At 36.2% G+C, this 22722-nt stretch overlaps 5 pseudogenes across 2 annotated transcripts; 3 read left to right on the top strand and 2 right to left on the bottom strand.

The window, feature by feature from the left end:
* The first annotated feature begins 1887 nt into the window (after nt 1-1887).
* On the top strand, nt 1888-3113 carry LOC104773939 (agamous-like MADS-box protein AGL86 pseudogene; annotated as a pseudogene). Its single transcript, XR_015579652.1, has one exon. The product of XR_015579652.1 is annotated as an agamous-like MADS-box protein AGL86 pseudogene (transcript).
* Nucleotides 3114-6572: 3459 nt separating this feature from the next.
* Nucleotides 6573-9382, top strand: LOC147928264 (putative F-box/LRR-repeat protein At3g18150; annotated as a pseudogene).
* A 935-nt stretch (nt 9383-10317) lies between these two features.
* Nucleotides 10318-10638, bottom strand: LOC147928263 (kinase-interacting family protein pseudogene; annotated as a pseudogene).
* Nucleotides 10639-13729: 3091 nt separating this feature from the next.
* On the bottom strand, nt 13730-15137 carry LOC147928262 (uncharacterized; annotated as a pseudogene).
* Nucleotides 15138-20619: 5482 nt separating this feature from the next.
* Nucleotides 20620-21852, top strand: LOC104743699 (agamous-like MADS-box protein AGL86 pseudogene; annotated as a pseudogene). The gene has a single exon (XR_015580839.1). The product of XR_015580839.1 is annotated as an agamous-like MADS-box protein AGL86 pseudogene (transcript).
* The last annotated feature ends 870 nt before the right edge of the window (nt 21853-22722 follow it).

Here is a 22722-nt window from a genome sequence, read left to right as displayed (position 1 = left end):
ATCTATATGTTGATATTATTCCTGTTTTATAAAAAGTGTTATATTTTGACATGTTTCACACACATTATAAATAGTTTGAGACATCCCTAATTAGACATATTTAAACATGAAAATTAGTTTTTTTATGGCACATGAATGAATGTTCGTTTATTATGTAACAAACCATTAGTAATTAAGCTAGTAAGCAAATAAGTAAACACTACATAAAATTGATTTTTTTTTTGTCGATAAAAGATTAGCTCATACGAGTCATGTGACACTCCGATTTCAGAGACTTGTGGAGAGGTTTAAAAGAATTGATCTGGCCACCTATGTCACCAAAGTGCACTTATCTTTTCGGTCAAGGGTCCTGAGAGAACTTTAAAGTTGAGCGTGCTTGAGCTGGAGTAGTTTTAAAATGGGTGACCTTCCGGGAAGTGACTGTCGGAACAGTGCGAGTGAGGACAAAACACAAGGAAAGATCATGTGGTGATTTGTAGGGATGGTAACAATTCTTTATAGCCTCCCGGACATAGCAAACTGACCGTCGGATATGAATGGGTTCACGGGCCTAGTGAGAGGATGTGAGGCCCATTAAGGAAGGTGGACTCATGGACTGGAATAGGATATGAGACCCACTAAGAGGTGGCGGTCGGGGCGTTACAAGTCAATTGGGTTGGAAAAATTGAATATATTATATCAATTAAATTATATCACAAAAATAAGTGATTTTATTTTAAATTACTCATTTATAAGTGAAGCAAATATATGACTTAGCATCAATTCTATTAATTGCTGTTATAATTATCTAATGACATTATTTATTTAAAAGTGATTCAATTTTAATGATTTAAGGAGCTACATAGATTTAATAGCAGTTATTAGTTTCATTCATAATTTGAAGATATAATTCTCAAAGCTACTATTGGATCTCTTATTTACAATATTTTATAATTTATAAATTATGGCCTTACCATATACATTTCGTACTTTTTCATTTTATGCTTTAAATTTTTGAATGGTTAGCTTCACTGTAAATAATAAATATATAACTAATAAAATCACTCTTTTCTTAAAATAAAGAAACTCATTTTTTGCCAACTTAATAAAATTATTCAAGATTAAAAAATATGATTTCAAAACTGTATTTGGATCACATTATATACCATTCTCTCATGTAATATTTAATTTCTAGTATATATGTTTGAAATTTTTTTAAGAGAAATATATTAATTCTATTTTGTAAATGCATTTAGTAATATGATCACCTGTCAAACGAAAAGCAGTATAAGGCACAGTGAGATTTCTATTTTCAAATTTTTTCCTGATACTGCAAGTGGGTAGAAAGAAAATAGAGATTAGCTGTTAATTACAACTAATTTACTCTTCATAATTAGATGGTAATTTTTTTTAAAAAAATGCAATATATATTTTAATCCTAATAACCGAAAAAAATGCAACAGAAAGCTCTCTAAAATAATGATTATCATAGCTTACACATGTAATTCATTTGTGAGCTTTTATATGTAGCTATGATTTTTACATTTACATTGCAGATTTTTCTTGAATATATAGTATTATATTCTAAAACAAAGTGCAAATTTTTAAAATTTCATAGTTTGTAAACAAAGCTTGGAACCACCTTTTTTAAAGCAAAATGAGAGAGTATAATAGACGAAGATAGCCTATTCTTAGTAAAAAAAAGCAAAACCTTAAAATTGAATTTTGAAGTAAACAAAAAAAGCTATAATTAGTGGCCCTCTCAATTAATAAAATACAAAACAAATCTTTATTGCTATATCTTCGTATTAATGAGTCCAGCTAAGCAGCAAGTCACCTAATGACTACATGTAGCCGTTTCGTCGTTACTAATATAAATAGAGTCTTCATAGCCAAGCATCTGAACACACAACACCACACACACAAAAAAAAAAAAAAAGCAAAGAAAGATGAGGTCGAGGTTGAAGTTATCGCTCATAGCTAACAACTACTTGAGGAAACAAAGATTCAAGAAGAGGAAGGCAGGGATAGAGAAGAAACTCCATGAGTTCACGACTCTCTGCGGTGTGAAAGCCTGTGCGGTCATCTGCAGCCCGTACGAGAATCCGGTGGTGTGGCCGTCAAGGGAAGGCGTCCAAGAGGTGGTTTCGAAGGTTATGGAGTTACCGGTGGAAGATCAGTGCAAGTATATGTTTAATCACGAGACCTATTTGCGTCGCGAAATCACCAAAGCAGAGAAGCAAGTGGAAAAGCTGCGTAGTGACAACCGAGAGAGTCAGCTTAGACAATTTATGTTTGATTGTCTCGAAGGCAAGATGAATCAGCGCCCGTATGATGCAACGGACCTTCAAGATCTGAGATCTTATATTGGTAGCTATATCAAGAAGCTTGATTTCAGGATGAAGGTCCTTGCAAATGAAAATGGTGAGTCCTCTTCCTCCACTCTGCTTCTTCCTTCTTCAGTTGCTGGTGAGGTTACGGGTCCTGCGGATGCATCTATGGTAACTGCTCTTAATGGATTTTATGGTTATTTTCCTTATGACGGTATGACTATGAATCCGATTCCGAATCAGCATGAGTCGTTGGTTCAACACCATGTTCCTGTTGACTCGGTTCAATACCATACTCCCATGAATTTTGATGATCAGATTCAACATGGAATCTATGATATGAATTTGCACCAGGATATGAGTTTGGATCCAGTTCAGCCTTCGTATCCACAGGGATCATTCATGAATCTCTTGATGGGACATCCTCAACAAATGGGTTATGATGAAGAGCATGCTCACAACCCTCTTATGAACGGCAACTATCACCAGCTCCCAACCATGGATTTTGCTGCAACTGGTCACATGCCTTCCATCAACACCAACACTATTGCGGGTGTTTATGCTCCTGATGACATCAATGGTCTTTAATCAGAAGATGTGGATTTCTAATAACTGTTTTGGTTTTGTGTTTGTTCATTTCAAAGGACAAATATTTAATTTGATGATGTTTTTAACTTTCTAGTCCTCTCTACCTTCGAATGGATTCTATTATTTATGCTATTAGGTAATGTATCAAAATGTTGACCAAAAAAAAAAAAATAATAGTAATCTATCGAAATTTTATTTATATTTGAAAAAGTTTGGTCATAAAATAATATTTACAAATTTTTTTTGTTTTTAGATTAGTTTATCACTAGGTGATACCCCGTGCTAAAGCACCGGACAAAAATTTTATATAAATTTTAAATTCGTAAACTATATTGATCCGGGCGATGTAGCATATGTACGATATTTATATGTAAACTAAAAAAATTTAAACTTAAACGTATTTACTTTGGAATGGAAACTGCGTTCTATACTATCACATTCCAACTCATCCCCTCTTGTCTCGTCTTATCCCGTTTCATCTTGGCTCTAGTGATTTCGTGAACGGCAACTATCACCAGCTACCAACCATGGATTTTGCTACAACTGGTCACATGCCTTCCATCAACACCAACACCATTGCGGGTGTTTATGCTCCTGATGACATCAATGCTCTTTAATCAGAAGATGTGCATTTCTATTAACTGTTTGCTTTTGTGTTTGTGTTTGTTCATTTCAAAGGACAAATATTGAATTTGATGATGTTTTTAATTTTCTAGTCTTCTACCTTTGGATGGATTCTATTATTTATGGTATTAGGTAATGTATCAAAATGTTGACAAAAAATATATATATATATATATATATATATATAATGTATGGAAATTTTAATTTTATTTGAAAAAGTTTGGTCATGCTGAATTTGAACTATGTAACCCTTGAAAACTGACATTAGCTAGGGCATGCACTATGTCTGTCACCATCACTGAGGCTCGTGCTTGGATGCCTTGAAACTTATATACTTAACAGATTTTGTAAGAGGAGAAAATGAATCAAAATTGAAATGGCTTTGAATTCCAAAGCAGCTACCATAGAAAAAGAATTTACAAAATAAAATCTTATAGAGAGAACTTATCTCCACATTAATGTAAAACAAGAAGAAATCCAAAATCAAGATAAAATAAAATGATCATTACAGGATGACTTTATACCATACCGAAGCTCCTGAAACAAACAACTAATACACAAAATCATACATTACAAAAAACAATGACAAACTTTAAAGAACACTAGGATCGAATGCTGCAAAAGCAAAAAACACAGCATCTTCGTAGTCGATCATGTTTGTACGTATTCTATTATTTATGGTATTAGGTAATGTATTAAAATGTTGACAAAAAAAAGAATAATTTATCAAAATTTTAATTATATTTGAAAAAGTTTGGTCATAAAATAATAGTTACTAATTTGTTTTGCTCTTAGATTAGTTTATAATATCATACATAATTAGATTTTTTACCTCGTTTATCCAGATTGTTATCTCTAGTGATTTCGTTTTGTAAACTCTGTACTCTTGGGTAGGTTAGCTATCATAGAGTACAATTCTAATTAATCTGTCTGGTTGATAAAAAAAAAAAAACTAATAACCAACTATTGTAGGTTAATCCAGTTATTATTGGTCAAATTAATGTCAAACTAGGTAAATTAATTTCGTTGTTTCAATGAGTGGATTAAAGATACATTTTTATTATTTGTATTTCTTTTTTTCCATTTTTTTTAATTTTCTTATCAAATTGGTAAATAGAGTTCATATGATCACCCAGAAAATAGATCATATTTTTTTTGCTAAGCAGATAAATATTTCATTGAAAAATGAAAATAGTTTAGGTTATAGTGCTAAAGTAATGGTCCCATGGCCAAAAAAAAAGAAGCTATCAACATGGAAGCATAATTGAAACACGAGAACTCAGTCCATTTGCACAACATAAGCTCTATGTTAATTAATGGAGTTACATGAAGTGAAAACAATTTTGGACGCTATTCCCATTTACTTTGCTGAAGACAGAGGGCGTAAACACTCACAAGGCCAAAATTCTAGAAGTCTTTCAGTGGGGGGTCCGAGACAAAGCCAGTCAACGGCGAGCAACTCCATCAGCTATTCTATAATGGAACCTCACAACTCGCCGGCATAGAAATTTTGCTAGGGTGCTGAATTTGAACTATGTAATCCTCGAAAGATGACGTTAGCTAGGGCATGCACTATGTCTGTCACCATCACTGAGGCTCGTGCTTGGATGTCTTGAAACTTATATACTTGAAATATTTTGTAAGAGGAGAAGATGAATCAAAATTGAAATGGCTTTGAAGTCCAAAACAGCTACCATAGAAAAAGAATTTGCAAAATAAAATCTGATAGAGAGAATTCATCTCCACATCTATATATAATAGCAAACTCGTTTTTGAGGGACTGTTGATGTTTTTTTTTAATCCAACGGTTTAGGTTGTTTTAGTTTCTCATCCAATGGTTACGATTTAAGATGATATGATTAATTATTTAATTTATTAAATAAATGAAAAGGCACCTCTTTGCTCCCTTCCCCAAATGGTCATTTCTTTTTGTTTTGCCCTGCGGAATCAACGCTTCTCTTCGTAAAAACCTGTTCAATTACCTCTTTTCATACCTTTATATTTGGAATTTGTTCAACTTACATCTAATTTGGTTTTGTGCACTTCTCTCTCGCTTGTTCTCTTGAGATGTCTTGTTTTGTCTCTTCCTCTTATACCAAGTGAGGTCTGTTACAAGAAACCGTCGTTTAGTTGACTGTAAAAAATAGCCATTGTTTAATAAATTTGTTGGTTCTTGAGTTATTTAATTCGTTTGTAACTTTGTATGATCATTTTCAGTTCTGTTTTAGAATCCCTGATTTGCAATTTCCATTCACTCATCATCGCTGATCTGGGTTTGATCTTGCTGTTCATCATTTTTGTACCTTCTCTCTGTTTCTCCTTTTGGTGTATACGTATTGCAATTGTAACATTTCTTCTTTGATTGAGTAAACGTATGATGGTTATTTTAGACATTTATCTTCAGCAACATGCCGTTATGAACAGGCATTGGTCAATGAATAGGAAAAAAGAGGTGAAATTTCATAACGTCTCTTTTAAATCTGTAGGTTGGTTTCATTCCCGGTGGGTGTGGTCGTGTGGAGAAAGGCTTGAACGTTTGCTTACCAAGGCTTTTTCATCTACAATGTTTATGATTCTTCCTTTATGTGAGAATTCGTTGATATATATTAAAAGTGCCGTTGACGTGTGTAGTCACGGCTCCTATTTTCAACATTCTTACCAGTTACCACTGCTTTATCCTTATCATTAGTTATTTGTTCTTGTCTCTTAATTTTTTGTTTTTCATATTAGTACATGTCAAAAGCAATTCTGTTAATTTCATTAATGTTGTAAGATAGGAAAAGATGGATCTTGTTAAAAAAAAAAAAAACACATCTCGCTTGTTCGCTTGTTACCATTTCTAGAGTTATCAGTATTTATGGGTTGATGGGCAAGTAACCATAGATTTGGTAGATGCTTGGATATACCTGTATCTTTCTTCCCAGTCTCAAAACAAAGATTTAGAACCATGTTTTTTTTAATATCTATACTTTAGAATTTGTTCCATTAATGAATATGTTGGGTTTATTCAATGTAGAGTTTAAGACTACTTATGTGGATTTTAGGGATTAGATGGCTGTAATGTATGTTTCAGTTGGAGATTTGTTAAATGTTGAGTCAGAACTACAAAGTATGTTACTTCATGTAACTATTTTCTGCAACACGTTATTTGGGGGTTTTGACTCTATATTTTCGGTATTTGTACGGTCAGAACTGAGAAACAATCAGTCACCATTCCGCACCATAAGTGGCTTTTGTCATTAACTTGCCGCTGTGGTTTTTTTTTTTTTTTTTTTTTTTTTGTGACGTTACATCTTACTGCTACCATCGTTTCAATGTACATTTTACCCTCTAACAATTTTCTTGCAGCCTGCGGGGACAGCTGCGTTATCGCCGCTTTAAGAGTCCGTAGCCAGCGTACGCGTAAAGGTTATCGTCGTCGTCGGAAAATTCAAAGGAGGAGTAGACTCAATCAGCTATTTACCTGATGTGATCCTCCAACATATACGGCAAGATGATAAGCTTCCGGTTCGATAGGTGGACCCCGTTTGGCCAACTCATTGATTTCCTCGGTCCATCGGGCCCGTCACGTACTGGTATCCCGCTGAACAGTAATGTGGCCTCTGCGTGTTCTCCAACTGGTTGGCTTATGCGCCCAGCAAGATCACCCCAGGCGGAACAACTTCATATTCATCTTACAACAATTCAACCGCCGTCCTTATCTTCTGATCGAGACATCTTCCTATGGTGCACAAATGGAGAGACGTTTGATTCCTTTTCCATAAAGCGAACATGGGAAGCTCTAAGGGAGAGACTAGACCCACAACTTTGGACAAAACAAGTCTGGTACAAGGGTGTCGTACCTAGGCATACGTTCATGATGTGGCTCATACACCTAAATCGACTCCCCTTGAGATCTAGGTTGGCTTCGCGGGGCATGCAAATTGACAATGTCTGCTCCATCTGCAGTCTATACCCGGAATCTCGTGAGCACCTCTTTCTCAACTGGGAATTTAGTGAAGAGATCTGGTTGGAGACAACAAGGAGACTGGGTTACAAAGCCTTTGTCTTTCACACTTGGGATGCTTTCGTATCGTGGATAGAGTTATCAGATCATACCTCTACCCTCACCCTATGTAGGCTTGTCACCCAAGTAGTCTGTTACGCTATTTGGTCAGAAAGAAACTCTCAGCTCCACAACAACACTACAACTCCACCGCATATACTGTTTAAGGCGCTGGATAGACAAATCAGGGATGCGATTCTGGCTAAGAGTCATAGGAAGAACTTTAAAAATCTTCTACGGGACTGGTTGAGATTTGTATAATTCCTGCCTTAGCTCAAACTTAAGATAGGCCTTGTTTTTTATTCTTTTTTGGCAAGCTCTATCTTCCTTGTATCAAAACGTTTTGTACTCCCTACAAACTATTTTCCTTAATGAAAATTCACATTTTTGCAAAAAAAAAAAAACATATACTCTCCTTTATTCCTACCAAATTAGCCATCCGAACTTCCCTTCTATCAAAACGATGGAGGCATGTTTAGTGCGATATACCTTCTCTCTCCTTGGATGAGGATTACGTGACAACTAGGAAGGCTACTTGGATAAACAAAACCCTAAGTCTTTACAAAGGTGCCAAGATAATAAATTTTCAACTCAAATTCAACAGGTGGATCGAGTTCGCCATCTCTCGCAACGTGGAGAATCTGTGTCTGGATTTCGGGACACCTTGTTCCTTTCCTGATTTTTTCAACGTCAACTTCTCCTTTGTCAAGCAACTCAGACTAGTTATGTTCAACATTTTTGATATCATGACTCCCGTGTCTTGGACATCCCTGACGGAGTTGTGCTTGCGTGGTTGTAGTCTCTTTGCTGAATCCATGGCTAATATTCTACCGGGTTGTCCTCTTCTAGAAAGCTTAACATTGCGAGGATGCGATAAACTGAGTTTTCTTGATCTCAGCGAATCATTGCGTCTGAGAACACTAGAAATAGTGTACAATCCTTGGTTTCCGGAGCCAGCACAGATTGTGGCACCACATATCCATTATCTCAGATTGATTAACCCTCTATGTTCATCTACTTTTGTTGATGGCTCGTCTTTAGCTGAAGCTAAACTCGACATTCACAATATTCTCTCAATGATCCCGAACTTCATCCGTGATGTTCTTCATATTAAAGTCGTGGCCATGGTGGTAAAGATGCTAGAAAAGTTGAAGAATGTAGAGAAGCTTACTCTTGGGGGAAACTTTCTTCAAGTATGTATTATTGGCCTCATTCTTACATTATTTATCTAAGTCTATATATATACATATATCTCGGTCGGTATTCACTATCTTTATTTGCTTTTTTTTGTGGATAGATTTTATCTCTTGCCGAGGCCTGTGGTGTTCCTTTTCCGATGTTGAAGGTGAAATATTTGACTCTTGAGACAATAATCTTTCGGTATGTTATTCCTGGTATAGAAAGAGTGTTACAAACCTCTCCTCATTTAAAGAAGCTAACAGTACGCGCAAAGAATTACAACATCATTCCGGTATATATTTACCATTAACCTTACTTATTAATTTTCATTGGCCTCCCTTTTTAACTATATATCTACGAACCATTTTTGCATTTTTCATTTGTTGAGCAGGAGAAGGATCTTGACAACTACTTGAAGCGACGAGGCTTGAATCCGGATCAATGCTGGAGATCAACAGATGGTGTCGATTGGAACAAGTCCCCTTGGCATGTAAATTCAAAGCATATGGTTTCACTCGTCGAACTCGTGCTTAAAAACACAAAGTCATTAGACAATATAATTTTACGCAGGTGTAAGTTCCAAGATCCGATTCCACCATTCTTTCACAACAACAATGTCTCCATTGTGCTCAGATGAGTACGTAGTGAAACATAGGGTTTAGTCTTTTTGAAACTTTATTATATATATATTGGGTGTACTTAAAACATGCATTATTGAATGAAAGTGATTGGAATGTTAAATGTTTGGTACCTAATTTTGATGTTAAATATTGCTATGTCAAACATGGCAAATAGAGGCAAATAGAATAGAGGCTGGCATTATTATCCATCCTTTTGAATTATAATCAGAATACAATGTAAAGAGTAGTAACTAATAGGCCTGGACATAAAAACTGTACCCGAATACCCAATCCGGAACCCGACCCGAAAAACTGGGTTTGGGTTGGGTACAAGTTTGCCTATAAAACCCTATTGGGTTCTATTTTCTAATACCAGTGGGTTCGGATTAGGATCGGGTAATACCTGATACCCGTTTGGGTACCCAATAAGCCCGAACATATAAACCTATTTATAATATTTATCATTAATATAATGCAATTACCCTAAAATTATGATTATAATTTTGAATATTTCATTTAATTTTATACCTAAATATCAAAAATAATCAAAATATCTAAAATATTTTGTCACATAAGTCAAAATTTAACTAAATTTATTTAAATTTAATTAATTTTTAATTATATTTTTCAGGTACCCGGTAGTTTGGGTACTAATCGGGTTCTAAAATTTGTAATCCAAACTGACCCGAATCCGATAGTACCCAAACTGAACCGAACCCATATATCTAAAAATACCCAATGGGTACTATATTTCTAAACCCGTTTACCCGAACCCGAATGGGTAATACCCGAACCCAAACGGGTTACCCGAATGCCCAGCCCTGGTAACTAATTTAGAGTGCAACATGCTGCAGGAGCACAAGAGATGATGGGCTAATGATAATATATGGTAAAGGGATTGATGATATTGAGTCTCTTTAACCACTTGGATCTCTTTTTCTGTCCAGGTTCACTACTTCTTGTTTTCACTCATCTTTCTCTTCTTGCTCTTGTTCTTACTACTATCCAATCCAAAGCAACTCGGCGGGGTTACATTTTCGTAGATAGCCTCTCTCGATGACTGCATCGTGTAGATTTGGTTCTGAAGATGACACACCTTGTGAAAATGTTCATCCCTCATCTTAAGCACGCACCTTGCTAGCCTAACTGCCTCCTTTTTCATAAACAGCGCTTCAATAGCGAGCTCACGGTTCTCTTCCAAGAGAGAAGTGAGTTTGTATCCGAGATTTGCGGTTTCCTCTACAACTACTTCTTTCTCCATGTCAAGCAACATCACAATCTTCTTTAGCAACTCAATCGTCTTGAAAGCTTCTTGCAAGTTTTGTTTTCTGCGTTGTAACTCGTGCTTGGCGATATCTTTCTCCGAGTTTGCACTCACGAGCTGCTAGACTAACTCTTCAATGTTCTTTTGCTTATCACATGTGGAGACTTCATAACAAAGTGGTAGGCGTCAAAGTTGTTCTTCTCATTAAGCTTTACAAGAATATATATACAATCACAAGAACCCTAAGAGAATATTCTAGACTTTAGTACCAAGACTCTTTAGAATAGGAAATATAACATAAGTGTAGATATTTATAGATATTTATACAATAGTCCCTAATACTCCCCTCAAGTTGGCGCATGAAGATCCCGAATGCCCAACTTGCGTAGAAGATAAGAAAATTGCGGACCGCCAAGAGACTTAGTGAAAATATCAGCAAGCTGGTTGGAAGTGTGTATCTTGAAGGTCGCAATAAACCCAGCCTTGAGTGCATCACGTACAAAATGACAATCAGCTTCAATGTGCTTAGTACGCTCATGAAAAACAGGGTTTGCGGCAATATGTAGAGCAGCTTGATTATCACAGAAAAGTGATATAGGAGTATCATGCCGAACCCCAAAGCAAGATAGAAGTTCATGTTCCCACTTCAATTCACCCGTCGTGTAACGCATCGCCCGATACTCCGCTTCAGCAGAAGAGATTGAACTCGTCTTCTGCTTCTTTGTTTTCCACGCAATAGGAGACCCACCTAGAAGTATAACATAGCCAGACAACGAGCGACGAGTAAGAGGACAAGTCTGGTAGTCAGCATCACAATAGGCAGAAAGTGTAAGATCAGTATTAGCAGTCAACAAAATCCCTTGTCCAGGACAGCCTTTAAGATAATGAACCACCCGAAGTGCTGCTTCCCAATGTTTGACCTGCGGTTGCTTGAGAAAGTGTGCAAGAATATAAATAACATAAGTAAGATCAGGACGTGTAACCGTGAGATACACTAAGCGTCCGACAAGACGACGATATCGCCCTGGATCAGCATAAGGACCTTCTTCAATGACTTGCAACCGATGATTCTCTTCCATTGGAGTCGCAAATGGCCGAGAGGCTATCAATCCACATTCGTCAATAATATCCAAAGTATATTTGTGTTGAGACAAATAGATACCTTGCAGAGATCTTGCAACCTCGATACCCAGAAAGTATTTGAGATGACCCAAATCTTTCATTTTAAAACATTCACTTAAATTCTCCTTAAACTGAGAAATAGTTCTCGAATCATTACCACCAATCAACAGATCATCAACATAGACCAAAACGTATAGCCTCATATCTCCACGTTCTAAGTAAAATAATGAGTAATCAGGATATGTCGGAACAAAACCATACTCGAGTAAAGCATTTGTTAGTTTGGCAAACCAACAACGCGGTGCCTGGCGCAATCCGTACAAAGACTTGCGAAGGCGTAAAACTTTATTTGGACCCGATCCTCATGTAACATAATTCGAAATCGGATAGAGGACCGTACCTGGAGAGGAAGATGCTGAAGTGGGAGTGCGTGGTGAGGGGTCAGTTATACATTGCGTTATGTTCAGGATATAGTCATTCAACTTCACTGGAGGTTGCTTACGACGTTTTCCAATTCCCAATTCTAGTTGAACATCAGAAACCAACACAGGTTGGTTAATCTCCCCCTGAGATCGATCATTATCCCTCGTAGATCGATCAGTCTCCCCCTTAGATTGATCAGTCTTCCCCTTAGGTCGATCAGTCTACCCCTTAGATCGACCAATCTCCCCCTGAGATCGATCAGTCTCCCCCTTAGATCGATCAGTCTCTGTAGCCAATGGTAAAGTTGGAACCACGATTGGAACGACCTATCGGGGTGTGAGATCGGTCGGTCCATCATCTTCTGTACTTTATCAACAAGCAACGAATCCTGCGGATTGGTCGATCCGACATGAGGATCGATCAATCCTTCCTTGTCAAAACTCACAAAATCATCTTCACGCACCTCCTTTGTCACTGTGGCATGTGACGGAGCTGTAGGTGATTCTCTAGATACTGCAAATGGAAATACATGTTCATGGAAGATAACGTCGCGAAATACAAAATATTCCTCCTTCTGGATATCAAAGACTTGCCATCCTTTCTGGCCATACGGATACCCCACAAACACACATTTGCGACCCCGTTCTCCAAACTTATCCTTATCATGTGACTTGTTATGAGCAAAACATAAGCATCCAAACACCTTGAGACGATCAAACAGAGGTGCCGATCCATATAGTAATTCATAAGGTGTTTTCCCATGAAGGATAGTAGATGGCGTTTGATTGATCAAGTGTGCAGCCGTCATAACACATTCTCCCCAAAATCGAATTGGTAAGCTTGCTTGAAACATGAGAGATCGAGACACGTTCAAGATATGACGGTGCTTGCGCTCGACACATCCATTTTGCTGAGGCGTATAAACACAAGATGTTTGGTGAAAAATTCCTTCATGCTCAAAAAATCCCCTTAAGCACATAAATTCAGATCCATTGTCACTCCGCACAACACATACCTTTTTGTCAAATTGTCTAGCAACCATCGCACAAAATTTCTTAATGGAATCGCCCACTTCTCGTTTTTCGTGAAGAAGATAAATCCAAACAGCTCGGGAGAAGTCATCCACGATAGTAAGGAAATATGCAGCGCCCGAAGAAGAAAGAGTACGATAAGGGCCCCAAACATCACAATGAATCAAATCGAATAACTCAGCAGCTTTATTAGAACTTTCATGAAAACAATCACGAGTTTGTTTAGCTCGAAAACATACGTCACAAATAACTTCTGACTCTGCAGTTTATCCAACATCAACAGACCCCGACAAAAAAAGATAAAACCCTACTAGATGGATGTCCTAAACGACGATGCCATAAGTCTTTTGCTCCTAAACTGGATGCTGCCTGAGCTTGAGTCCCCATAACACCATGCAAAACATAGACCCCTCTGCACTCTTCACCGCCAATCAGCATCTTCGAAGTACGGTCCTTCAACACACATAAATCTTCAGTAAACGTCATTGAACCCTTTGTCAATTTAAGTAACTTGGCAACAGATATCAAAAAGCATTGCAATTGTGGAGAGTATAAACTCTCTGAAGCCACAAATCTCCCCCTAAACAAATATCCCCTTGTTTAACAGCAATTGCTCTATCACCATCTGGTATTCCAATCGAGCATGGATATATATCACAAACATTGCTCAAAAGGTCCAACTTCCATGTCATGTGGTGAGAAGCTCATGTGTCGATAATAAAATCTACATTATCTCTCTTACCGGTCAGTTTGTCAAAAAAAATCTTGCTTAGTTGTGTTGACAAATTGTCGAACCGCACTCCACTGGTCATCCGTCAATTGTGGGAAAGCACTCCGATCAAGCTCCACTTTCATTGTCCCAACATGAGCTGCTTGAACAGCATTCGAATGTGGTGCTTGTGTGGCATTCACACGACCTCCATTGCCTCTTCCGCGGCCAGAGCCTCCAAACGCTCCACCACCACGACCAAACCTCCCATGAGCCCCACCTCCTCTACCACGGTCACCAAATTCACGCCCTCTCTCTCCCCACCATTCGGATAACCTTTCAACTGGAAACAATCGGCTGATGCATGCCCATACTTCCCACAATGAGTGCATGTTACATCTTTTTCACGAAAAGGTTCATGGTAAGTACGACTGCCATGTGGTCCAGCGGCCACCGAGAACCCGACAACATCTGCGGTGCTTGTCTCCCTATTTCGTATCAACATTTGTTGTCTCTCCTCCCGGATGATACGTTGATAAACTTGAGAAAGCTTAGGTAGAGGGTCTAAGCTCGTAATTGTAGAACGTACTGTTCCAAAGCGAGCATCATCCAAGCCGTTGAGAAACGTGTTAAGTCTCTCTTCATCTCGATCTTCTTCCAGTTGAGCAGCCAATTCCCCACATGTACACGTCCGAATTGGTTTATATATTGCCAATTCATCCCACATCTTTTTGAGCTTCCCAAAATATACCATTACGGTATCCCCTCCTTGTCGACAATTCGCCAAGGCTGCCTGAATTTCACCTATCCGTGGTCCGCTTCCTGCAGAAAACTGCAGTTTCAAGTCATCCCAAAGAACCTTTGCTTCATCAACCATGGAAACAGAGGTTCTAAGAGTGGGTTCAATAGTATTCATGAGCCACGGCACCACCATTGAGTTTACGACCTCCCATTGCTCTATCTCCTCTTTCGTCAACGGCTTGGTGAAAGAGCCATCGATGAATCCCAACTTTCTCTTTGTCCGCATGGTTCCGCACATGCTTGGACCAATCTTCATAATTCTCTCCCCTTAGTTGCACCGAGGTGATTAGATTCCCCGGTCCGTCAGATGGATGAAGGTACATCGGTGAGAGTGTAACCTTATTCACCGCCGTGTTTTGTCCCCCACTTACACCGCCTTTCGCGAGTGCGATTTGTTTGTCACCATCTTCTCCCGTCGTCATTGTTTCTTCCTCTTTCTTCTCTTTTTTTTTTTTTTTTTTTCTCAAACCTGCTCTGATACCATAACTAAGTGGTAGTCGTCAAAGTTGTTCTTCTCGTTAAGCTTTACAAGAATATATATACAATCACAAGAACCCTAAGAGAATAATCTAGACATGAGTACCAAGACTCTTTACAATAGGAAATATAACATAAGTGTAGATACTTATAGATATTTATACAATAGTCCCTAATACTTCAATGTGTTGAAAGGACAAGATGCTCTCTACTTCAGAAGTGATGTCGGTATCGGCACCATTGTCGTGAGGAATGAGTTGTTTAGGGTTTTGTAGTTTGGAGTGATTGAAACGGTCCAAGAGAGTGGCGTAACCATCGTAGAGATCTTGGCAGAGTGAAAGAAGGAGAGGACGTCTCTGGTAAAACCATTCAGCACGTTGAGAAAACGTTTCGCCGGTTTGGTTTTCTTCAAGAGCAGAGACGCGCATCACTTTCATCCGAGACTCGAGCTCTGTGTTCATTCACCAAGATTACAAACCAAGTAAGCACAAAAAAAATATAAAAAAAAAACACATACAAAAAAGTCTTGAGTTTTTGAATAAGAAGATTACTTTACCGGAGAGAGATGGTAATTGTGGAAGAGGAAGCTGAGAGGCATCCATGTGTTCTGCCTTCACACCAAAACTGATTACTTTGCAGGTTAAAGGAAGGTAGAGAAACAGGGGAAGCTCAAAGAAAATTCAAAAACCCCATTTTTCAAATTACAAGGAAGAAAAAGACAAACGCCTGAACCAGAGAGAGATGGATATGAGACATTAATGGGACAATTTACAATAAATGCTGCAAATATCCGGAAAGGACTCTTTTATCGAGTATAAGTTGTATAACATACGGAGGCTGAGATTTTGGAGATCTTTTGAATCACAACCAGAAGCATAAAAGAGGCAGTAATATCCGCCTTAAACAAAAAATTTGTAAAACTATAGGCATTTTAAGCACATGCCCTCTTTAAGGCTCTGAACACATGTTACTTGTGCAAGTCAGTTGAAGTATCTTACTAGTAATCAATAATAACAAGTTATTCCTATCGACTCTGTTTCTCAACAAAGAACGACTAAACCATAAGCATGACATTCATATAGCAGGACCACCAATGTCTTCTTCACAATTCTATGCTCGATGCTAATTCCACTGGAAGTAGTAAGTTTTATCATCATAGAAGTGATACATACAAATTGACAACTACCGCATCAAGTGTACCTAGAAAATAAAAGAACCTACGCCACAGTTTTGTGAAACTGAATTTGATTTGCGAAAACGAACGGAGTATGTTGAGTTTTACCGGTCTGAACTCGTAACGAACCGAGAATCAAAGTGAATAACAAAAGGTTACTGATCGGTTTATGCCTTTGAACCGAAATCGAACTGAATAAGTTTGCCCTAGGCGAAGTTTCGTACTCTATCTCTCCCCATCACCATCAGATAAGAAAATACAACACAATGATCATGGAAAGAGGAGAAATATCAGATTCTATCCCAACTGATCTCATTATCGAGATACTCTCGAGGTTACCGTCAAGTTCAGTCGCGAGGTTTCGTCCATATTTCAAGAACTTGTTCCTGACAAGATCCTCGACTCGTGCACTTCTCTTGATTGGGTTCCATTCCATGAGCTATTCTAGAATGGAACCTCACAACTCACCAGTATAGAAATTTTGCTAGGGTGCTGAATTTGAACTATGTAATCCTTGAAAGCTGACGTTAGCTAGGGCATGCACTATGTCTGAAACCATCATTGAGGATCGTGCTTGGATGCCTTGAAACATGGATACTTTTGTAAGAGGAGAAGATGAATCAAAAGGAAAATTAAATGGCTTTGAAGTCCAAAAAACCTACCATAGAAAAAAATTTTCAAAATAAAATCTGATAGAGAGAACTCATCTCCACATTAATATAAAACAAGAAGAAATCCAAGATCAAGATAAAATAAAATGTATCATTACATGATGACCTTATACCATACTGAAGCTCCCGAGAGAAACAACAAACACACAAAATAATACATTACTTGAAGAAACAGAACAAAAACACACAACATCATTTGAAAATCAAGTTTTATTTTACTTCGCATTAATGAGTAACTCTTGAACCGAGCAGAAGCGCTTAGAGCATAAACAGTAGTAGTCTCTCACATGTGTTCTCAACAATATATTAAAAAAAAAATAAGGAGCAAAAAAAAATAATAATAAAAGAGAGAGAATAGAATCGATTCTCATTTTAGAACATTTGAGAACCTCTTGAGAGACTGCTTTCACATGTGTCAATATGTAATTGTTTGTAATTTTTATTTTTTATTTAAAATTTAAATAAATAATTAAATAGAATAATAGATATTAAAATAATATATTTGAAAGAATGTGGAAGTCTCTATCCACTGTACATGCTCTTAGAAGTCAGATCAAAACTAAATACCTTAATCTCATTTTCTCGTTTCTTGATGCCACAAAGAGCTAATATGGCAAGGTAAAACATAAACAGAACTACTAGCTACTTACATCTTCATATCTCTTTCTTACTCCCATATCCTGAAAGGCTGAAACATATCATACTTTTATTTACAGGACATTGGTCATACGATTCTTGAGGCATATTCCCGAACACTCGCGAATCTAGCATTCCGGATTCTTTCAAGAATGGGAGAAATCTTGAAAGAAGATTCTTTAAGCAACCCCAACTCTCCTACGCCACTGAGTTGCTTCCTTGGCTCAAGTGACCCTTATAGAACACCTGAGAGGCCTTTGCTTTCGTCCCGTGTAAGGCATTCTTTAACAGAAGACATGAACAAAGATGATGGGACAGAGACTGGTTTAGATTTTTTGTTTGCAGATGCTAAGGCCAGTTCAGTGAATACAACTCCAATTAGAAGCAGTAGACTGTGGTGTCTGAGTAAAGTGCCGTTTGATGCTTCTCCTTTACTTTTGAGGGGTTCAAATTTTGAAGCTTGAGATATTGTAAATGTATTAACAACATGCTGTTGAAGTATTATCAATACATGCAATTTTGTTCATAACTGCACCGTCTGATGCTCCTCTTAAAAAGAACAAGAAAAACTGCTTGCAGTTCAGTCTTGCTAAGTTGCTAGTGACATCCAATTTATCACGCTTTGTGACTCTCCTCTGAACTACCTTACGCCTGGTGCTTCTAATGAAGTCACCAGCAAGACTGAAAGTGCAAGCAGACTTTATTCTTACGATGTAAAAAAAATAAGTGATGTAATTTTAAATTACTTATTTATAAGTGAAGCAAATAAACGACTTAGCATCAATTATACTAATTGATGTTATAATTATTTAATGACATTGTTTATTTAAAACTGATTCAATTTTAATGATTTAAGGAGCGGCACTGTATTTTATTAATAATTTGAGGACATAATTTTTAAAGCCACTATTGGATCGTCTTATTTACAATATTTTAGAATTTATATTTTATCGTTTTACTATATACATTTCTTACTTTTTCATTTTATGCTTTTAATTTTTGAATGGATAGCTTCACTGTATTTTAAATAACTAATAGATAAATAATAAAATCACTCCTTTTTTAAAAAAACTAAGAAACTCATTTTTTGTCAACTTAATAAAATTATTCAAGATTAAAAAATATGATTTCAAAGCTGTATTTGGATCACATTATATACCGGTCTCTTCATGTAATATTTAATTTCTAGTCAAACAAACTATTTCAAGAAAATACGAATAAATAAATAATTTATATTTTGTAAATACATTTAGTAATATGATTACCTGTCAAACGAAATGCAGTACAATGCACAGTGGGATTCTCTTTCCATTTTTTTCTTGATACTACAAGTGGCTAGAGAGAAAATAGTGATTAGCTGTTAATTACAACTAATTTACTCTTCATAATTAGCTGGTAATTTTTTAAAAAAATGCAATAAATATTTATATCCTAAAAACGGAAAAAATGCAACAAAAAGCTCTCTAAAATACTATGATTATCATAACTTACACATGTAATGTTTTCATACGTTTGTATGACACAACATAGATATGTTAGGGGGAGGTATTGGTTTAGGATTTAGAAAAAATTTTAATGACTTTAAAAGTTAGGTAAAATATGTTGTTATTCAATCAAGACTTTTAAAAACTCTTTAAAAATTTGGTGTTATTGGTTGTGGATTTGTAAAAAGTTATCTAAAATCTTGATAAATCTAGTGTTATTGGATTAAGAGTTTTATAAAGTCATTAAAAGTTTTATGTTATTCAAGTAAAACAAAAGAATCTTAGATTGTTAATGAATTCAAATTTTATGTTATTGGTTTAAGATTTTATATCATTTCCTTCACAACAAAAGTCATGAAAAATCTTTCATCAAATAGAAAGATTTTACAAGATTAGAAAAAACAAATCATCAAGATTTTAAAAAACTTCCTAAACAATCTCTTAGAATCCTTCATTTTTAACTTTCAATTTTCTATGATTCTAACAATCAGCAAGAACATAAAGTCATTAAAATTCTTTCTAAATCATAAACCAATACCTCCCCTTAGTGTGTAAGTAAAAAATCATATAATAATGTATGAAAAAGGTTAGTTTACCCCAATTACACACTTTGCTAATTTTAATTGAAATCAACTTATATATGTACCCCAACTTAAACGAAAGTACATGAAACTTTTTGGCCGTGTCAGATTTTGTGTTATATATGTATATTTATTAAAAGTTGTATTTTCATAACTACTCTGTGATTTTATTACAAAAGTTTTCTCTAAATATTTATTATTATTTTCATTTATTATTATGTAATTTCAAATTATAGACGTAAAATATGTTTGTATATTAACTTTTACATACTAAATGTAATATATATATATATATATATTTAATAATTTTCTATGATCTAGTTATATTGGTTTAGAAATTTTATTCTATTGACTTTATTTATTTGTACTAAACATTTAGCTGACTTTTGAATATTTCATAAGATACACGTTACATTTTTTTTCAAAAAAATTTCTCGCGTAATAAAATATTTCATGAGAGCCGTGTTACATAATTTCTCAAAGTAATTTTATTATAGATAACAAAACATGTGAGCTTTTATATACCCATGACTTTTACATTTATATTGAAGATTTTTCTTGAAGATATAATAGTACTATATTCTAAAACAAAATTTCATAGTTTATCAACAAAGCTTGAATGCACCTTTATAAGGAAAATGAGAGTAATAGACGAAGATAGCCCATTCTTATAGTAAAAAAAAAACAAAACCTTAAAGTTCAATTTTAAAGTCATAACAAAAGCTATAATTAGTGGCCCTCTCAATTAATAAAATTCAAAACAAATCTTTACTGCTATATCTTCGTATTAATGAGTCCAGCTAAGCAGCAAGTCACCTGACTACATGCACCCGTTTCGTTAGTAATATAAATAGAGCCTTCATAGCCAAACATCTAAACACAACACCACACACACACACAAAAAAAAAAAGGGCAAAGAAAGATGAGGTCGAGGTTTAAGTTATCGCTCATAGCTAACAACTACTTGAGGAAACAATCATTCAAGAAGAGGAAGGCAGGGATAACGAAGAAACTCCATGAGCTCACGACTCTTTGCGGTGTGAAAGCCTGTGCGGTAATCTGCAGCCCGTACGAGAATCCGGTGGTGTGGCCGTCAAGGGAAGGCGTCCAAGAGGTGGTTTCGAAGGTTATGGAGTTACCGGTGGAAAATCAGTGCAAGTATATGTTTAATCACGAGACCTATTTGCGTCGCCAAATCACCAAAGCAGAGAAGCAAGTGGAAAAGGTGCGTAGTGATAACCGAGAGGCTCAGCTTAGACAATTTATGTTTTATTGTCTCGAAGGCAAGATGAATCAGCACCCGTATGATGCAACGGACCTTCAAGATCTGAGATCTTATATTGGTGGCTATATCAAGAAGCTTGATTCCAGGATGAAGGTGGTGCAGATTGGTGAGTCCTCCTCTTCCTCCACTCTCCTTCTTCCTTCTTCAGTTGCTGGTGCAGATTCTCCTGCTGTTGAGGTTACTGGTCATCCTGTTACTGCGGATGCATCTATGGTAACTGAACTTAATGGATTTTATGGTTATTTTCCGTATGACGGTATGACTATGAATCCGATTCCGAATCAGCATGAATCGTTGGTTCAACAACATGTTCCTGTTGGCTCGGTTCAACACCATACTCCCATGAATCTTGATGATCAGATTCAACATGGAATCTATGATATGAATTTGCAGCAGGATATGAGTTTGGATCCAGTTCAGCCTTCGTATCCACAGGGATCATTTATGAATCTCTTGATGGGACATCCTCAACAAATGGGTTATGATGAAGAGCATGCTCACAACCCTCTTATGAACGTCAACTATCACCAGCTACCAACCATGGATTTTGCTACAACTGGTCACATGCCTTCCATCAACACCAACACCATTGCGGGTGTTTATGCTCCTGATGACATCAATGGTCTTTCATCAGAAGATGTGGATTTCTAATAAGTGAAGTGTCAATTGTTTGCATTTGTGTTTGTTCATTTCAAAGGACAAATATTTGATGATGTTTTTAACTTTCTAGTCCTCTACCTTTGATATTTAAGGACAAATATCAAAATGTTGACAAAAAAAAAAGATAATGTATCGAAATTTTAATTATAAAAAGTTTGGTCATGCTGAATTTGAACTATGTAACCCTTTGAAAGTTGACGTTAGCTAGGGCATGCACTATGTCTGTTACCATCACTGAGGCTCGTGCTTGGATGCCTTGAAACTTGAATACTTTTGTAAGAGGAGAAGATGAATCAAAAGGAAAATGGCTTTTCTTAAAACCATCGCAGAGTAGAACAAAATGAATGGGTTCATAGTCTGATGTACCTTCTCACTGAACTTGTCTAGTGTGCCTCTTTATTGTTATATTTATAGAAATCAGTTCATAGTCTGATGCCTGCTTTCAGAATCTAACCAATACATGATAGGCCATGTCCACATACTAACAAAGTGCACATGGCCTATCATGTATTGGTTAGATTCTGAAAGCAGGCATCAGACTATGAACTGATTTCTATAAATATAACAATAAAGAGGCACACTAGACAAGTTCAGTGAGAAGGTAGGCTACTGTTTTCCCGAGAGAAAAAGTACTCTTTCTCAAAATGTTACTGTTTAGAAAGAAGAGAAAAGATAGAAAATTATTTTTAATATTCATTCATTCCTAAAACAAACCAATAAGAAAAAGGAACATAACACCAAAAACCGAAACAAATCTCACCAATGTCATTATCATTGACTGAAATATGTTAACATACCATTTAAATTTTCAATTAAAAAAATGGAAGAAAGAATTTAAATACGGTCGGAGAATCTCCACATCTTATTTTATCCTTCTTAAAAAAATAAAAGTAAATAAATATATATTTTTTGTTTACAGAGACAAAAAAAAAATTTTAAAACATGAAACAGAGCATAGTTATCAAAAAAATTAAACTTAACAAAATTTTAATTGAGTTTACAGTTTTTGATTTTTTTTGGATAAATACATATTTTGATC

Source organism: Camelina sativa, chromosome 14 (genome assembly GCF_030686135.1).
Source record: "Camelina sativa cultivar CO46 ecotype springtype chromosome 14, ASM3068613v1".
In the NCBI taxonomy this organism is placed as follows: Eukaryota; Viridiplantae; Streptophyta; class Magnoliopsida; order Brassicales; family Brassicaceae; genus Camelina; species Camelina sativa.
The sequence above is the reverse complement of the archived record's forward strand: the minus strand, read 5'-3'. Positions and strand labels throughout refer to the sequence as shown.